This window comes from Silene latifolia, chromosome Y, assembly GCF_048544455.1.
Source record: "Silene latifolia isolate original U9 population chromosome Y, ASM4854445v1, whole genome shotgun sequence".
In the NCBI taxonomy this organism is placed as follows: Eukaryota; Viridiplantae; Streptophyta; class Magnoliopsida; order Caryophyllales; family Caryophyllaceae; genus Silene; species Silene latifolia.
Window position 1 is genome coordinate 306,937,271 of NC_133538.1, and position 18,115 is coordinate 306,955,385.

Consider the following 18,115-nt stretch of genomic DNA (forward strand, 5'->3'; position numbering starts at 1 on the left):
CACGCAAGCAGGCACGTACGTAATCTTTGATTAATCGCCCAGCCCATGTCGCCATGTCTTAAGAAATTAGGAGTGTTTGGGAATTAAATTAAGAACAGAAGAATAGATAAAGATGCGAGCTACTGAAAACATGAAACTCAGCAATGAACTCCGATTCCGCATCAAATTTCATCCCTTCCCTTATTCTACTCACAAAATCTATCCTATATGCTCCAAAACCAATCCCGTATGTCCCAAACACCGACCTTGTTTGAGTATAAATACCCGAGTTCTCCATCAGAATGGGGAAAGCAAGTACACGCATAATAAACCCAAAATCCGGCGACGAGAATCGACGATGATGTAATTCAAGATAGAGCGGTCCGATGGTGGAGCGGCTCCAACCCGGAGGAAGATAGGAGGCCTGACTTGCGGAGGCGTTGCAACCGGAACAAGGGACGGTTTTTTGTGCTCAATTTATTAGTTCTCCTCTTAATTACTAGTTAATTTCAGTTGTTGTTGTGAATTTTGGAACCTTGTTGAACTAATCCTTCAGTTATAAATCGTATTTCATTTTAGCTATATTCGTTTGATGGTATTCTCATTATACTCGTTTTAATCGTGGATGGTAAAAAGCTATTGCTAGTTGATTAATTTGGCGCGACGTTAGATTAATTAACCGAGTAGAAAGTAGTTTACTTTTGGACTGCAATGATGTCGCTAAATTAAGCTAGGAGTATAATTTGATGCGTTAATCGCTTGAGTATTGACAACACTTAGGAAATTAATATGTGTAATGAGGTCTTTCTAATTCTTAATGCGGCTAGTCAATCTGCGGAACTTTGAAACTTGTGTGTAATTGGTTAGTTAGTATTGGTAGTCGAGCGGCTCACTACCGATTGAAAGTAAGGATTGATAGGGAGAATTTAACGGCTAAATTCTCTACAGTTAACCTATTGTTAAACTGAATATTTGCTAGACGAATTGACATGTAACTGGAATATTATGAGCTTAATTGAGTTGCTTGTTTCACTTACTAGAATAGAATTAGTTAGTGTTAAGGTGCTTAAAATCACCAAATGAAACCCCCCAATTCCATAAATATGTTAATAGCATGGTATATATGTAAGTTATTTTGAAAATATTACTCCATAGTTAATTAGTTTTCCAGTCTCTCCGTGGGATCGGCCCTTACTTGTTCTATACTACCTAAATCTGATATGAAACTTAGACAAGAGTAAGGTTTATAAATTATTAATTTGTATACGCTAAACGACACGTATCAAATTTTGGCGCCGTTGCTAGGGAGATTGATGAATTATTAATTTTCTATGTTTTGTATTAAGTATCTATCTCTCTTTTGGTTGGATTTTATGTTTGTGGAAATCATAAGTAGACGACATGTTTTGTTAATACTTTTTGCATGCTGTTTTCTTATGTTCTTTCTACTTTTTTTTTTTTTTTTTTGAATCCGGTTAGGCTAATTCTGCAACCCCCTTGTTTTGATAAATTTTAATTTGTTAAACTAATCCATGCTGGCATATACTCCCTCCGTTCAACTCCACTTCGCATGTTTACTTTTTGCACGAGTGATGAGCTCCCATTTCTACTACTTATTGGCACTATTTTGAGCTCATTTGGTAACATTTAGGGGTGGTTTGTGACGATTTTTACATTGTTTGACCAATTCCGAGTGCTTTGCCATTTAGCATGATTCAAGTGGAGATCAAGAAGCCAATAGATAGAAGAGGAATGTCCGAGGAAGAGCCAAGGATAGGCTTGAAGAAACGCACCAAGGAGGCCTTCCAAAGGAGCAAAGGAATCAAGAAAGAAAGGCGGACTACAGGAGCAAACTCGCACCGTGCGAGTTTTCCAGACTCAGAACTCGCACGGTGCGATTTTTCTGGGTTTGACAGTTTTTTATTAGCGTTTGTATTACGGGCCTGTCTTTTGTTAAGCCCATAAGTTTTAGGTTACGGGATATTATAAATACAATGTTTTGCAATTAGGTTTGGATCTTTGTTCACTTTAATTAATCAAGGTTGTAATTTGGAAATATTTTCATCTTTTGAATTGAGTTTTAGATCTAATTATGGAGAACTAATCTCCTCTCTTAATCCGACTCAAGGTTTAATCTTTTGGTTGTAAGACTCTTTAATCCTTCTTTTAATTTCATTATCATTGTTAATCCTTTTGTGTTTATTGTTTGAATTTTGGAATCCTTGTTTATATTGAGTAATTAAGTTTGATTTCCTTGTTGCTTAATTAATCAAGTTCCTTAATTTATTGTTGTTGGGATTATTAAGTGTGATTTCCTTGTAATTCCATCTTTGCAACACCTTGTTATTATGCTAATGAATGTGATTTCTTCTTGGCTTAATTAGCAAGTAAAGGATTAACTTGTAATTAGGCATTAATTGTGATTTCATTGTGTCTAACTACCTCTATTGAATCTCTTGTGCTCATATCTTCTTGTTAATTTGACCAATGTATATGATTTCTACTTGGTAGAATTGATAAGTTGGGTTATTTGATTAAGTGTGATTTCCTTGTCATTTGGCCATTATTTAGGAGATTTAGAAGATTAATCTTCACAATAGAGTGATAATATATAATTGAAGGATTGATTGAAGGATTTTGTCAACTAAAGTGCCAAACTTTGGGTCGGGTTAAGTCTTTCTCAAATTGATTAATTTCCATCTTTTAAAACTCTTGATTGATTACTTGCTTTGCACTCTTGTTTGAATTTCGTTGCTTTTGTTACAATTGAACTCAACCCAACCCCCCCCCCCCCTTTTTATATAATTGTTGTTACTTTGTCTTAATTATTCTAATTATTACTCTTTTAATTTCACTATTGCAAAACCCATCTTCTCTTGGGTTCGATCCCTTGCTTGCTATTTTACTAGTTTATAATTAGTGCTAATTAGTGTGTTTAGTGGTATATAAATTGTTAATTTGGCCGTCTTTTAGTGCGACATTTTAGGCGGATCAAATTTTGGCGCCGTTGCCGGGGAAGGTAACGGTTTTGCTAGTGTTTGTTATTTGTGTTTTTAGGATAGTTGTGTTAGTTAGTCTTTGTTTCTTGTTGATAGTGTCTTGTTCGTTACTTTTGTGAACCTTTTGATTGTGTGCACTTGTGTAGAATTGTTTATGGTCAATACTAGGAATTCAAGAGAACCACTTTTTCCTTTCGACCCGGAGATTCAAAGATCACTTGCTTGGATAGGAGGAGGTATTAGAAGAGACAACCCGTTTATTGAAGAAATTGATCCCGGTTTTCAACAAGACCAAAGAGAAGATAACAACATCCCTTTTGAACAACCCATACCCATTCAAATCATCATGGATGAACAACCAAATGGTGATGGAGAGAGGCCACCGAGGCCTAGAACCATTAAGGAACTTACCGCCCCGGATCTCACACAAGTGCCCTTGTGTATCTCCTTTCCGGCCTTGGCGGAAAATGCCACCTTTGAGTTGAAGTCCGGGCTAATTCACCAATTGCCCCAATTTCATGGTCTTAGCACGGAAGATCCCAACAAGCATCTCAACAAATTTCATGTTGTTTGCTCAAGCATGAAGCCTAATGGGGTTACCGATGAGCAACTTCAACTAAGGGCCTTCCCTTTCTCACTCAAGGACGCGGCAAATGATTGGCTTTATTATCTCCCTACCGGGAGCATCACCACTTGGAATCAAATGAAGAGGGCTTTCTTAGAAAAGTATTTTCCCTCTAGTCTCTCATCTCAATTGAAGAAAAAAATAAGTAATGTTGAGCAATTGGATGGAGAGAACTTGTATGAGTATTGGGAGAGGTTTAAACAACTTCTTGCTAGTTGCCCATACCATGGGTATACCGACCACGACCTTCTCTTGAACTTTTGTGGTGGCTTACTTGAGGATGATGCTAGGATGATTAAAGCCGCCACCCAAGGTGGAATTGAATACATGTCGGTCCAAGAAGCAAATGAGTTGATTGAAAGGTTGGTAGGAAGCTCTAGGAATTTTGGGAGGAGAATTAAGAAGACAAGTGGAACATTCTCTTCAAGGCAAGGTTCAAACCATATGGAGGAGAAAGTTGACTTTCTCACTAATTTGGTGAAGGAACTTACAAAAGGTGGTGGGAGTACTTCTCATGTGAAATTTTGTGGTCTTTGTAATGACCCAACTCATCCCACCGATGGGTGTCCATCTTTGCAAACGGAGGAAGCAATTGAAGCGGTGAAGGCTATTGGTTTTAGGAAGTTTGACCCCTATTCTAACACTTACAATGAAGGTTGGAGATCTCATCCAAATATGGGGTGGGGTGGAAACCAAAATCAAAACCAAAATCAAAATCAAAACCAATCTCAAAATTCCTTGGAAGAAATGATGAAAACACTTGCTATGAGTCAAATGACAATGCAAAAAGAGAACCAAGCCTTGCTACAAAATACCAAGGAATTTCAAAATGCCGTGCTTCAACAAAACTGACTCACCGACTCTAGGTTTGTTAACCTTGAGACCCAAGTTGGTCAAATCCTCACCACACTCAATTCTCAACCCAATCAAGGAGGGAGTCTCCCTTCTCACACCATTCCTCCACCGAACAAGGAACAAGCAAAAGCGGTCTCTTTGAGGAATGGTAGAGAGTTGGAAGAGGCACCCAAAGCTCCTAAGAAGACAAGACCACTTCCTATTGTTCATGAAGTGGAAGATGTGGTTGAAGATGAAATTGAAGTGGTAGTGGAACAAGGGGAAGCATCTTCACCCCAACAAGTAAGGGTACATGAACCTCTAGGAATATGAGCCACAAGCTCCATTTCCAAGTGCTTTGAATGATACAAGGATAGTTGACAAGAAGACTTCAAGCCTTTATGATATCTTTCGTTAAGTAGAGGTAAACATTCCTCTTCTTGATCTTCTTAGTAGTGTACCCAAGCATGCAAAATTTTTGAAAGAGTTGTGCACTACTAAGAGGACCAACAAGGCTAAGAGCATGAAAAAGGTAAGGGCTAGTGAACATGTGTCGGCAATGTTTCAAAAACGGTTGCCACAAAAATGTAGTGACCCGGGCATGTTCACCATCCCTTGTAAAATTGGTGATTTGGATTGTCAACATGCTATGCTTGATTTAGGTGCATCCATTAATGTCTTGCCCAACTACCTTTATGAGTCACTTAAGTTAGGACCTTTGAAACCGACTCGTACGGTCATTTCTTTGGCCGATAGGTCCAATATCTATCCTAAAGGGGTTGTGGAGGATGTCTTGGTGAAGGTGGGGGAATGCTTTTCCCGCCGACTTCTATGTGATTGAAATGGAACCCGATAAAGGCTCCACTCCCATTCTATTGGGAAGGCCTTTCATGAGAACTTCTAACACCAAGATTGATGTATCTAGTGGCCGCCTCACAATGGAATTTGAGGGGGAAAAGATTGAGTATAGCATACATGAGGCCATGAAATACCCATCCGAGACTTCATCTTTGTGTTTTCTTGAAATTTTTGAGCCAATTGTGCAAACCGTGTATGAATTGTGCAAAGTTGATCCATTAAATGTTGTTTTGACTAATGGATTGGTTGGAGAGGATAAGGGGTATGCTTTGTCTTGTGATTTGCAGGAAACAATCAAGGACCTAGAGGAAAATCCCCCAATGGAAGAATGGGAAGAAAAGGAAGAAATCCGGAAAAAAGGGGAACTCGCACCGTGCGAGTTTCCCGAGAGCGTAACTCGCACCGTGCGAGTTTTCTCTCATCCACGAACTTTTCTTCCTTTCTTCCAAATTGTTAGAAGAGCTACCAAAGGAGAAACCTGTTCCCTCTATTGTCAAGCCTCCTACTGTTGAATTGAAGCCCTTACCAAGCCACTTGAAGTATGCATTTCTAGGAAATGAAGAAACTTTACCGGTGATTATTTCAAGCAAGCTTACTAAGGAGCAAGAAGAGGCTCTCATCCAAGTTCTTAAGCAACACAAGGAAGCAATTGGGTGGACAATGGCCGACATCAAAGGCATTAGTCCCACCTTATGCATGCACCGAATTCTTCTTGAAGATGAAGCAAAGCCCGTCCGACAACCACAAAGACGTTTGAATCCTCCAATGATGGATGTGGTGAAGAAAGAGGTACTCAAACTCCTTCATGTAGGTATGATCTATCCTATATCCGATAGTCAATGGGTTAGTCCAACCCAAGTTGTCCCAAAGAAATCCGGGCTAACGGTAGTCGAGAATGATGAAGGTGTTTTGACCCCCACTCGAGTTCAAAATGGGTGGAGGGTATGTATCGACTACCGTAGGCTCAATGCCGTGACCCGAAAAGATCATTTCCCGCTTCCCTTCATGGATCAAATGTTGGAGAGGTTAGCGGGAAAGGCCTTTTATTGCTTTTTGGATGGCTACTCGGGGTATTTTCAAATCCCAATCGCACCCGAGGACCAAACAAAAACAACCTTCACATGCCCCTTTGGAACGTTTGCCTATAGAAAGATGCCCTTTGGCCTTTGCAATGCCCCGGGGACGTTCCAAAGATGTATGATGAGTATCTTTTCGGACCATGTTGAGGAATTTATTGAGGTATTCATGGATGATTTCACCGTCCATGGTCAATCTTTTGAGGATTGTTTGAGTCATCTTACTTGGGTTTTACAGAGGTGTATTGATACCAACCTCGTTCTCAACCATGAGAAATGTCATTTCATGGTTGATGAAGGAATAGTGTTGGGACATGTTGTTTCCTCTAGGGGAATTGAGGTTGATAAGGCAAAGGTCGATACCATTCGCACCTTGCCTTATCCTACTAATGTGCGTGAAGTGAGGTCTTTCCTAGGTCATGTCGGGTTCTACCGGCGTTTCATTAAGGATTTCTCCAAGATCGCCGCTCCTCTATGCAAGCTACTTCAAAAGGATTGTGAAATTGTCATGAGTGAAGAATGCAAGGGAGCTTTTGATATGCTCAAGGAGAAGCTTATTTCGGCACCTATAATTCAACCTCCAAATTGGAATGAACCGTTTGAGATAATGTCGGATGCAAGCAATTATGCCCTTGGCGCGGTACTTGGCCAAAGGGTGGGAAGAGCACCTCATGTTATTCAATATGCATCGACAATGATGAATGAAGCTCAAAGGAACTATACAACTACCGAGAAAGAATTTCTTGCGGTGGTGTTTGCCTTAGAGAAATTCCGATCTTATATTCTTGGAGCCAAGGTCATCATCTTCACGGATCATGCCGCTTTGAGGCATCTTGTCTCAAAGAAAGAATCCAAGCCCCGTTTGATGAGATGGGTACCACTCTTGAGTGAGTTTGACGTTGAACTCAAGGACAAGAAAGGCTCCACCAACACGGTGGCGGATCATCTTAGTAGAATCATCCAAGAAGACTCCTTGGTACCACAAAGCTCAATCAAGGAGACCTTCCCGGATGAAGCCCTTCTTGCCTTGATGTCTACCGAACCTTGGTATGCACATATCGTGAATTACTTGGTCTTGGGTAAATTTCCACCGGGTTTGACTCGACATCAAAGAGACAAAATCAAGAGTGATTCCAAGTACTATGTGTGGGATGATCCTTATTTGTGGAAATTTTGTGCCGATCAAGTGATAAGGAGGTGTGTGCCGGACACCGAAATCATGTCAATTCTCCGGTTTAGTCACGAATATGCTTGTGGCGGGCATTTTGGAGCCAAGAAAACGGCTAGAAAGGTGTTGGAAAGCGGTTTCTTTTGGCCCACATTATTCCGAGACGCTCATGCCATGGTGAAGACTTGTGATAGATGCCAAAGAGTTGGTAATATTTCAAAAAGAGGAGAAATGCCCCAAACACCCATGATATATTGTGAAATATTTGATGTGTGGGGTATTGACTTCATGGGACCATTTCCCGCCTCTTGTGGCAATGTTTATATACTTTTGGCGGTGGATTATGTCTCCAAGTGGGTGGAGGCTAAGGCCACCAAGACCGATGATGCAAAGGTGGTTGGAGAATTCATCAAAACCAACATCTTTTCTCGATTTGGCTTTCCAAAAGCTTTGATAAGCGACCGGGGTACTCACTTTTGCAACAAAGCCATTGGAGCTCTTCTCAAAAAGTATGGGGTACTTCATAAAGTCTCAACCGCCTATCACCCTCAAACCAACGGTCAAGCCGAGGTTTCTAATAGGGAGATTAAGTCTATCCTTGAGAAGACGGTGAATCCCGACCGCAAGGATTGGAGCTTGAGGTTAGATGATGCCTTGTGGGCCTATCGCACGGCTTACAAAACGCCAATCGGGATGTCACCTTACCGCTTACTTTTTGGGAAATCATGTCATCTACCCGTGGAGGTTGAGCATCGAGCCTATTGGGCGGTTAAATCCTTCAATTTGCAATTGGATGAAGCGGGACTTCATAGAAAACTTCAACTACAAGAGTTGGAAGAAATCCGGAATGATGCTTATGAGAATGCTTCCATTTACAAAGCAAGAACAAGAGCATGGCATGATAATATGATTTCAAGAAGAGTGTTCCAAGTGGGAGAGAAAGTCTTACTTTTCCAAAATCGACTTAGACTTTTCTCCGGGAAATTGAGGTCTAGGTGGATGGGACCATATGAAGTGGTGAAAGTTTTTCAACATGGAGCAATTGAAATCAAATGCTTGAAATCCGGAAAAGTTTTGAAAGTGAATGGGCAAAGGCTAAAACATTATCATGAAGGAATTGAAGTGGGTGAAGTGGAGACACTCCATCTTGTTGATCCAATCTACTCAAATTGATGAAAGTGCAACTTTGTCGAGCCATCGACGTTAAATAAACGGCAAAAGTTTGTAAATATTTCTTTCCCTTGCATATTTAAAATTCCGCATTGCATTGTTTATATTGCATTTGTCATTTTGCATTGTTCATATTGCATTTCTCGTGTTTCAATTCCTTACATCCTTTAATTCTTGCATAATAAATTAAATCATTTGCATTTTCATTAATGTTTTTGGCATATTAGAATGGTTTAATGTGTGTTTTAGTGTTAGGATATCAACTCAAGGGCATATGTGAAGAAAGGAAGGAAGAATGATGGGTAAAAGGATTGGCTAAAGTGAAGAATTAAGCAACAAAAAATCAACATACAGCAGCAAAGTCGCACGGTGCGACTTTCTTGAAGCCATAACTCGCACCGTGCGAGTTTCTGAGGAAGTGCGGTTTTCAGCTCAAATTCGCACGACATATTCACTTGTTCTTCCCCAATTCATTCAACATTCAACCTCTCTCTTCCTCACTAACCCTAAACCCCTAAATTCCACCATCAAAATCCTTCTCAAATCACCCAAATCAATCAATTTACCTTCAAGTTTCATCAACTTTCATCGCCCAACATCAATTTGGGTAAGGTAAATTGCAAAAATCCGAGGAATCATCATCAATTTCGAGCCTAGGGTTTGAACGAATTGAAGAAGTTGAAGATTTGGGTTTGCAAATCAGTTTTAAGGGACGACTTTGAGCAATTTGGGTTAGCATTCTTCACCAAACAACCCGAACAAGGATCAAAGGGAGGTATAACACCTTATTCTTCTCCTTGTCATTTCTAGTAACTAAAATTCGAATTAGGGTACTTCAAATTCGAAAGTTAGTTGTTTATTTGTGTTGAATTCGTCCTTAAAACAACCTTTTAATTTGTGAGGTGTTTCTTTTCTAGCAAATAGCTAATTAGCACAACAATTCTTGTAGTGCATATTAGGTGTTTGATCAATTGCCTCACCCAAAATTTTGTTCAAAAATTGTGTTTTTCTGAGATTCTACTTGTTCTATAATGGGAAAAGGAAAAGAAACTGCGGCTTCCTCCTCGAAAGGATCCAAGGGAGCCGTGGATCATGATGAAAGTGAGTATTCGGGTAAGGAAGGCCTCCGAGACAAGGCCCTCTCAAATTGGAGAAAGTTTGCCTCGGTGTCTACCGTGGCACAAACCAAATTTCTTGATGAGAACCTTCTTATCGAGTTGGGAATGCTTCCCATAACTCGTATGCTTTTAGAAAAGGTCGGACTTGAGGCCTATATTCATGTTGCCGCACCCACCCGAAGGGGTGTCACCTATGAGTTTTTGTCATCGTTGGAAAAAGTAAAATTGGGGAGGGACAAGGTCCCGAGAATCAAATTCCGGGCATGCCGCCTCACCCATACATTGTCATATGATGAGGTTCGTGAGGCCTTACATATCACCAAGGCCCCCGTGAAGGAAAAACTTGATAAAGCATTGATGAGTACTTTTTGGAACGATATGACGGGTGACTTACGCCACGGGAACTCAAAGAATACCACCATCCCCAACCCGGTCCTACGCCTCCTTAGCCGTCACATCAACACAAATTTCTTGGTCATGACCGAACCCACCAAAATGCAATATCAACAAATACAAATTCTTTGGTCAATGACCCCGGAAGGGAGGGGAGTGCCGGATTGGGTGGAATTGTTTGTGAGTGGGTGCCTTGAATTGCAAAAGAACCCCAAGGGTACCATTTTTATTGGTGGTATGATCGACTTAATCGTGCAAAAGACGGGTGTGTCATTTCCACACAATGCTTACCCTCTTGATGGTAGTGGTCTCATAGACTATCATTACTTGAAGCACTCAAAAGTGATTGAGGTGGTTGACAAGACCGCTCCCTTGGTCATTTGGTGCATGGGTGGACTAAATTCCAAGCACTACATGTATCTACCCCATCCCTCCGACTCACCACCTTTGGGTTGGGGGAGTGCGAAAGATTTCTACATGCCCCCCGATGATGATTTTGTGTACCTTTGGGTTGATAGAGCCCAAGTAGTTGAACCGGAAGAGGACGAGGGAGGAGAGCAACCGCAAGTGGGGGGGCTTTAACTTTTGGTGACATGCCTCATCGTGATGCACCATTTGATGAACCCATGCCTAATGCCCCCTATGATGAGCCACATTTTACTCCTCCCCATATGCAACAACAACAACAACAACAACCACAATATCCTTTTCCGGGCCACCAATTCGACTACCCGGGTTTTCAATCATGGCAAACCAACATTACCAACCGAGTCTCAAGCATTGAATCTACCCTCTCCCAAATGCAATTAACGGAGAATGCTCGGTGGGGAATCACTGAAAACCGCTACCACCATTATCAGGAAGATTTGGATGAGTTGCGTTATACTTCAAATGCAACTTTTGATATGGTGGCCGCGATGAACGCTCAATTCATGCAACAATTCCCCACCCAATACCAAGGGTATAGTGCGACTCGGGTTGCGGAAACAAGAGCCGAAAGGGCTAGGATGAGAAGTAGAAGAGAAGCAAGAAGAAGAGGAGGACCTCCCGACTTTGGAGGTGCCTCAAGCTCACACTCTTGAGTGAGTTTAGGGTGTTCACCTCACACTTTGGGGACAAAGTGAAGATCAATGTGTGGGGTGGGCATGAGTTGGTATCATGTATATTTTGTGATATATTTCAATTCCATGCATTGTATTTCAATTCAAAAAAAAAAAAAAAAAAAAAAAAAAAAAAAAAAAAAAAAAAAACAGAAAAACGAAAAGAAAAAGAAAGAAAAGAAAACCCGGCTAGGATGAAAACCCGAAAGGGCATCCTAGGCAAAAATGGGAAAGTGGCCGAGGTCGGAGTGAAAACCCGAAAGGGCGCTCCGGGCAAAATGAAGAAAAGAGTGCGAGCCACGAGAGTAGAGGTGAGGAAAAGAGCTAAACCGAAAACCTGAAAGAGCGGTTTAGGCAAAATGAGAGAATTAGGAAAAATTAAAAAATCATGTGACCTCTTTGAAGCCTTGAAATCATGTCACATACTTGACTATTTCCATTGAAGTTGGTGACATAAGTGGTGGAGCTCTAGAAGGCCGGAAGGGTAGGATAGTGATATGCCAAGACTAGGAGGGGGATTTGGAAGCTTACTTTGTTACTAGTGCTTGGTATACTTGAAGCATGGGATTGTGTTGACTTGTATTGTACTTTGTTGGGAAGTTGTGTTTTGATTGATGAGTTGTGGAGTTGTTGTGAATTGTTGAAGAATGGAGGTGTTTTGAGGTTGCCAAATTGGTTGAAAGGAGATGCTATAGTGACCATGGTGGCCTAGTTTTACCAAGTGGAGTGATAAGGGGGAGTAATAAGGAGGAAGTGTTGAGTTTTGGGAATGATGTATTGGTGAAATTGGTGGACTTAGGACCATCTTAGTTGAGGGATGACATAAGGAAGGGGCGTGAGAGAAGAGAGGTTCATATTGGTGGTTTTTGGGTCACTTAGTCATTTATTGGAGCTATGAAGGAAAGTGACCATGAGCTTAGTTGAGGGATGATATAAGAAGGAAGAAGTGAGGTGAAGAGAGGGGATTAGGAGTGCCCATACTTCTTGGCCTAGGTGGTGAGTAGTTTTATTCTAGTTTGCTCGGGACGAGCAAAGGGCTAAGTGTGGGGTGTTTGATGAGCTCCCATTTCTACTACTTATTGGCACTATTTTGAGCTCATTTGGTAACATTTAGGGGTGGTTTGTGACGATTTTTACATTGTTTGACCAATTCCGAGTGCTTTGCCATTTAGCATGATTCAAGTGGAGATCAAGAAGCCAATAGATAGAAGAGGAATGTCCGAGGAAGAGCCAAGGATAGGCTTGAAGAAACGCACCAAGGAGGCCTTCCAAAGGAGCAAAGGAATCAAGAAAGAAAGGCGGACTACATGAGCAAACTCGCACCGTGCGAGTTTTCCAGACTCAGAACTCGCATGGTGCGATTTTTCTGGGTTTGACAGTTTTTGATTAGCGTTTGTAATACGGGCCTGTCTTTTGTTAAGCCCATAAGTTTTAGGTTACGGGATGTTATAAATACAATGTTTTGCAATTAGGTTTGGATCTTTGTTCACTTTAATTAATCAAGGTTGTAATTTGGAAATATTTTCATCTTTTGAATTGAGTTTTAGATCTAATTATGGAGAACTAATCTCCTCTCTTAATCCGACTCAAGGTTTAATCTTTTGGTTGTAAGACTCTTTAATCCTTCTTTTAATTTCATTATCATTGTTAATCCTTTTGTGTTTATTGTTTGAATTTTGGAATCCTTGTTTATATTGAGTAATTAAGTGTGATTTCCTTGTTGCTTAATTAATCAAGTTCCTTAATTTATTGTTGTTGGGATTATTAAGTGTGATTTCCTTGTAATTCCATCTTTGCAACACCTTGTTATTATGCTAATGAATGTGATTTCTTCTTGGCTTAATTAGCAAGTAAAGGATTAACTTGTAATTAGGCATTAATTGTGATTTCATTGTGTCTAACTACCTCTATTGAATCTCTTGTGCTCATATCTTCTTGTTAATTTGACCAATGTATATGATTTCTACTTGGTAGAATTGATAAGTTGGGTTATTTGATTAAGTGTGATTTCCTTGTCATTTGGCCATTATTTAGGAGATTTAGAAGATTAATCTTCACAATAGAGTGATAATATATAATTGAAGGATTGATTGAAGGGTTTTGTCAACTAAAGTGCCAAACTTTGGATCGGGTTAAGTCTTTCTCAAATTGATTAATTTCCATCTTTTAAAACTCTTGATTGATTACTTGCTTTGCACTCTTGTTTGAATTTCGTTGCTTTTGTTACAATTGAACTCAACCCAAACCGCCCCCCCCCCCCTTTTTATATAATTGTTGTTACTTTGTCTTAATTATTCTAATTATTACTCTTTTAATTTCACTATTGCAAAACCCATCTTCTCTTGGGTTCGATCCCTTGCTTGCTATTTTACTAGTTTATAATTAGTGCTAATTAGTGTGTTTAGTGGTATATAAATTGTTAATTTGGCCGTCTTTTAGTGCGACATTTTAGGCGGATCAACGAGTATTAAGAAACAAATTAAAAAAACTATAAAAAGTACATAAGGAAAGAGAATGGTTGGTTAAAAATGTTAAAAAATTGTAAAGGTGGGATTTTATAGTGGATTAGTGTGGGGTATGAATGACATTTTTTGTAAATATGGAGTGTGAATAAGGATAGAATGGACATTTTCTTCGCCCAAAAAGGAAACATGTAAAGTGAAGTTGAATGGACGAAAAAGGAATACATGTAAAGTGGAGTTGAATGGAGGGAGTATATTGATCCTGAATAGAAAGTTGTCACTATAATGGACTCTTTTGTTTGCAGAATGACTAAAGGGAGTAAACTTGTAAGCTACACTTGTTAAATGCGCATACCTTCTTAGAGTAAACTTGTAAGCCCTTAATATTTTGTGGTCAGTATGGTTAATCATGTTATGAGAATGAGTAAATATGGGGGTGATCATAGAGCTTGGTCAAAGAGTATAGTTGATGATGCTTATGTGGCTATAGTATGAGGTAGCTGTTAAAGAAACAAATTACTATGAATGGTTTGCCAAAAATGTTATTATCGACCACAGGCTAAATTGAAAGTATTGAGATGAGTTTGGGTGAGATATCTAGGTGATTTATGAAATTACTGTTGCTTTTGTTGGGTTTATGCGGTAACATGAGACATATATGGCGGTCTGGACAACGTGAATTATTGGCAGAAAAGAGTACATGGTATTTGGCGGTAAGAACGCGAATGAACAAATAATCGAGTGGCGTTTTTTTTTTTTTTGAGAACTTGTAGTCTAGTTACCTACCTGCCTCCCTTTTTATGTTTAACTTGATTCGATATCATACTAATGGTTCTTGTGGGTTGACACAACTACAGTTGGAAATTTGACATTAAGCGCAGAGCCGCAGAGCAGTCTCACATATGGTATAATTTGATAATTTAGGATAGTGTGTAGGTGGATGAATGATGGGATGAGGAACATTTTTTTGTAGAGAACTCGTAGTTTGGCCAACCACTTGTAGTCTCGTTTACGTTTTCTTGACACTTAACTCACCATAGCTAATCGTCTGTCCCTTTCCTCTTCCATTAATATTCCCTGACTAAAAAATAATGTGAATTAAGTTGAGTCTAAGTGTGGGGGAGAGACTATATTCCAGAATTGGATTAATTGGCTGCTTATTCTTATGTTACTAATATTTCTTTGTTGAACCCTAGTAAGGTACTTATTTGATAAATTTGAATGGATGCTGCTACTTGTTGTCTCTTTTGCTTGCACGAAAATCTCCCTCCAATCTGAATGAAAGACAGATGTTCAGGACATGATGCTGTCATGTGTTGCTTGGCTAGCTAATAAAGATGAATGTTTAAGGAAATGGACTTATTTACCTAATAATTTGGAGGCTAGCTAGAAATTGTTGAAGATCTAAAGTATTATTGGAAAGGCGCATACAGACTATTACTCAAAAAGACTTGTTAGTTGGTTGTTGAGGAGTGGACTGTTGCATGAGGATTATATAGAACTGTGTCGAGCCACGACAAAAACCAAGGCGCTTCTTGGGAGGCAACCCAAGCTTAATTATTTACTGATTTCACGTGTGTTTAATATTTATATGCTTTCTTTGTTGTCTTGTCGAGTCGGCTTAAGTGTCTCCCTGAGTTTTGCAACCTTTGTAGGGGGATGTTCATAGTGTCGGTTGCACACAAAAAAAATAGTTTAGATAAAGAATAAACATTGTTGCTGGTATTTTGGGTATTTTGCCGCTTCCATATTTCACGAATCTTGGTCGAGCTCTTATATTTTGCAGGAATGCTATTATCGGACTACTTATGAGTTGATGATGGAATAAAAAAACAGAGGCCATGCTGCTAGCTGTAGAAAGGGGAGCGACACAGATTATGGGATCATACTGGAGGCTGGACATGCTAGATTTATTTACCCCATAGCTGTTGGCAGAAGTACTAGATTAAGAGAGTTGTGCGATTTCATCAAGTTATGTAGCTGCAGCCATATCACCTACTCTATATCACCTACTCTGCCTATACATGAATCCGCTAAGTGTCTCCGTCCTTCTTGTTATTTTGTATGTGTTTAACTGTTTATCTCGATGTCCATGTCGACATCGAGGATAATGTCGAGTTTGAGTCTGGGGGAGAGGCAAGCTGAATATTGTGATAAATGGATTCACTTTTAAAATTTCCAGCTCCTGTGTATGGGATTTGATACAACTTTTGAGCTGTTAGTGGTGAACATGGATAGTTTAGTTCACTCACGTGTAAAATTAATGCTGCTGGTTGTTTGTTAAAATAAAGTTTGAACGTATTACAACCTTATGCTTATTGGACTATCTAGACTAGCGAGTCGACGACAAGCTGTAATCTAACAACTTTTCAAAATACTAACTTTTAAAAATAATTTCACTAATATTGGTACACTATTAAAAACGTTTTGAAGTCGTGTATACATGAGTTTTTCCTCCATTTTGAACTTGGATTGATTAATTAAGTGACATACATATTTTAAGTCTCCTTTAAATTAGAATTATAAAGCACTCAATTTGGCTACCTTTATTACACTTTTCATTGACTCTAGAGTGTGGGAGCGTAAGCCGGTCTTATTAACCAATTTACTTTCATAGGTGACTCTCGCTTTAAGTTCTTGACCTCAATTCTAGCCGGTGCCCGAGTGATTAGACCCTTAGGGGAACCCAATCAATGTATTGGGAGAATCCCTAATGACTTGTCCGGATGGGTAGGATCCATTGGTCGAAAGCTCGCTACAAGGGACAGTGAATATATCCACGGGAACGGAATATGGATGGTGGAGATTCAAAAGAAAAAAAAATGGAAAAAGAAAAAAAAAAAGAAAAAGAAAAAAGTCAAAACAGAGGAAAAAAACAGAAGAAAAAAATAGAGAAAAAAATGAAAAGAAAATGAATGAAAGAAGAAAGAGAAGGACGTGGACAATGTGATGTGGTTGTGGAATTTTGGTGGTAAGTTAATTGAGGTATGACGGATACACTTGAATGCTCGGAAGAACGACCCTCGTACTATGTACAAGAAAGTAAATCCCCTACCCCTAGGACCTTAAATTGCCTAACCCCTTCTCTACGAGTCAATACACTTGCACATGTGCACGAAGACAGTTGGACCGAGTGCATTGCTAATGCATTTATTTATCATTATAATTTAGAAGCGGTTTACAATATTTATGTTGGCTAATTAGTTGGTTGTATAGTTTGTAATGGAGGGAAAATTTGGTATATGTTACTTTCTAATCTAACTACAAATGTTTTCCATTGACTCACTAACTTGGACAAAATGATTTCTAAAAATATTTTTGTTTGTCGTTGATAAACTTGTTTGGTTAAGTCTAAAATCTTTGAGGAGGATGATTCTTCATAACTCATGTTTTGTCATTGTCGAGGGCGACAATAAGCAAAGTGTGGGGGCATTTGATGAGCCCATAATTATATATGTTTTTATCCCATATCCGTATATTGTTAGTGTCGTCTTTCGCATTATTTGAGCTAAATTATTATATATTCGTTAATTTCGAGATATAATTACTATTATTATTATTTTAAATGCAAATGGACTTATTTAGTGTGTTTTGGTGAAACAGATTACAAGACGGAACAGAACGGACCAAGGAGCAAAATAAGAAGCGAAACAAAGAAAATAAAGAAGCACGCAAGCAGGCACGTACGTAATCTTTAATTAATCACGCAACCCAGCCCATGTCGCCATGTCTTAAGAAATTAGGAGTGTTTGGGAATTAAACTAAAAACAGAAAAATAGATAAAGACGGGAGCTACTGGAAACATGAAACTCAACAATGAACTCCGATTCCGCATCAAATTTGATCCCTTCCCTTATTCTACTCACAAAATCTATCCTATATGCTCCAAAATCAATCCTGTATGTCCCAAGCACCGGCCTTGTTCGAGTATAAATACCCGAGTTCTCCATCAGAATGGGGAAAGCAAGTACACGCATAATAAACCCAAAATCCGGCGAGGAGAATCGACGATGATGTAATTCAAGATGGAGCGGTCCGATGGGTGGAGAGGCTCCAACCCGGAGGAGGATTGGAGGCCTGACTTGCGGAGGCGTTGCAATCGGAACAAGGGACGGTTTTCTGTGCTCAATTTATTTGTTCTCCTCTTAATTACAAGTTAATTTCAGTTGTTGTTGTGAATTTTGGAACCTTGTTGAACTAATCTTTCAGTTATAAATCGTATTTCATTTTAGCTAATTCGTTTGATGGTATTCTCATTATACTCGTTTTAATCGTGGATGGTAAAAAGCTATTGCTAGTTGATTAATTTGGCGCGGCGTTAGATTAATTAACC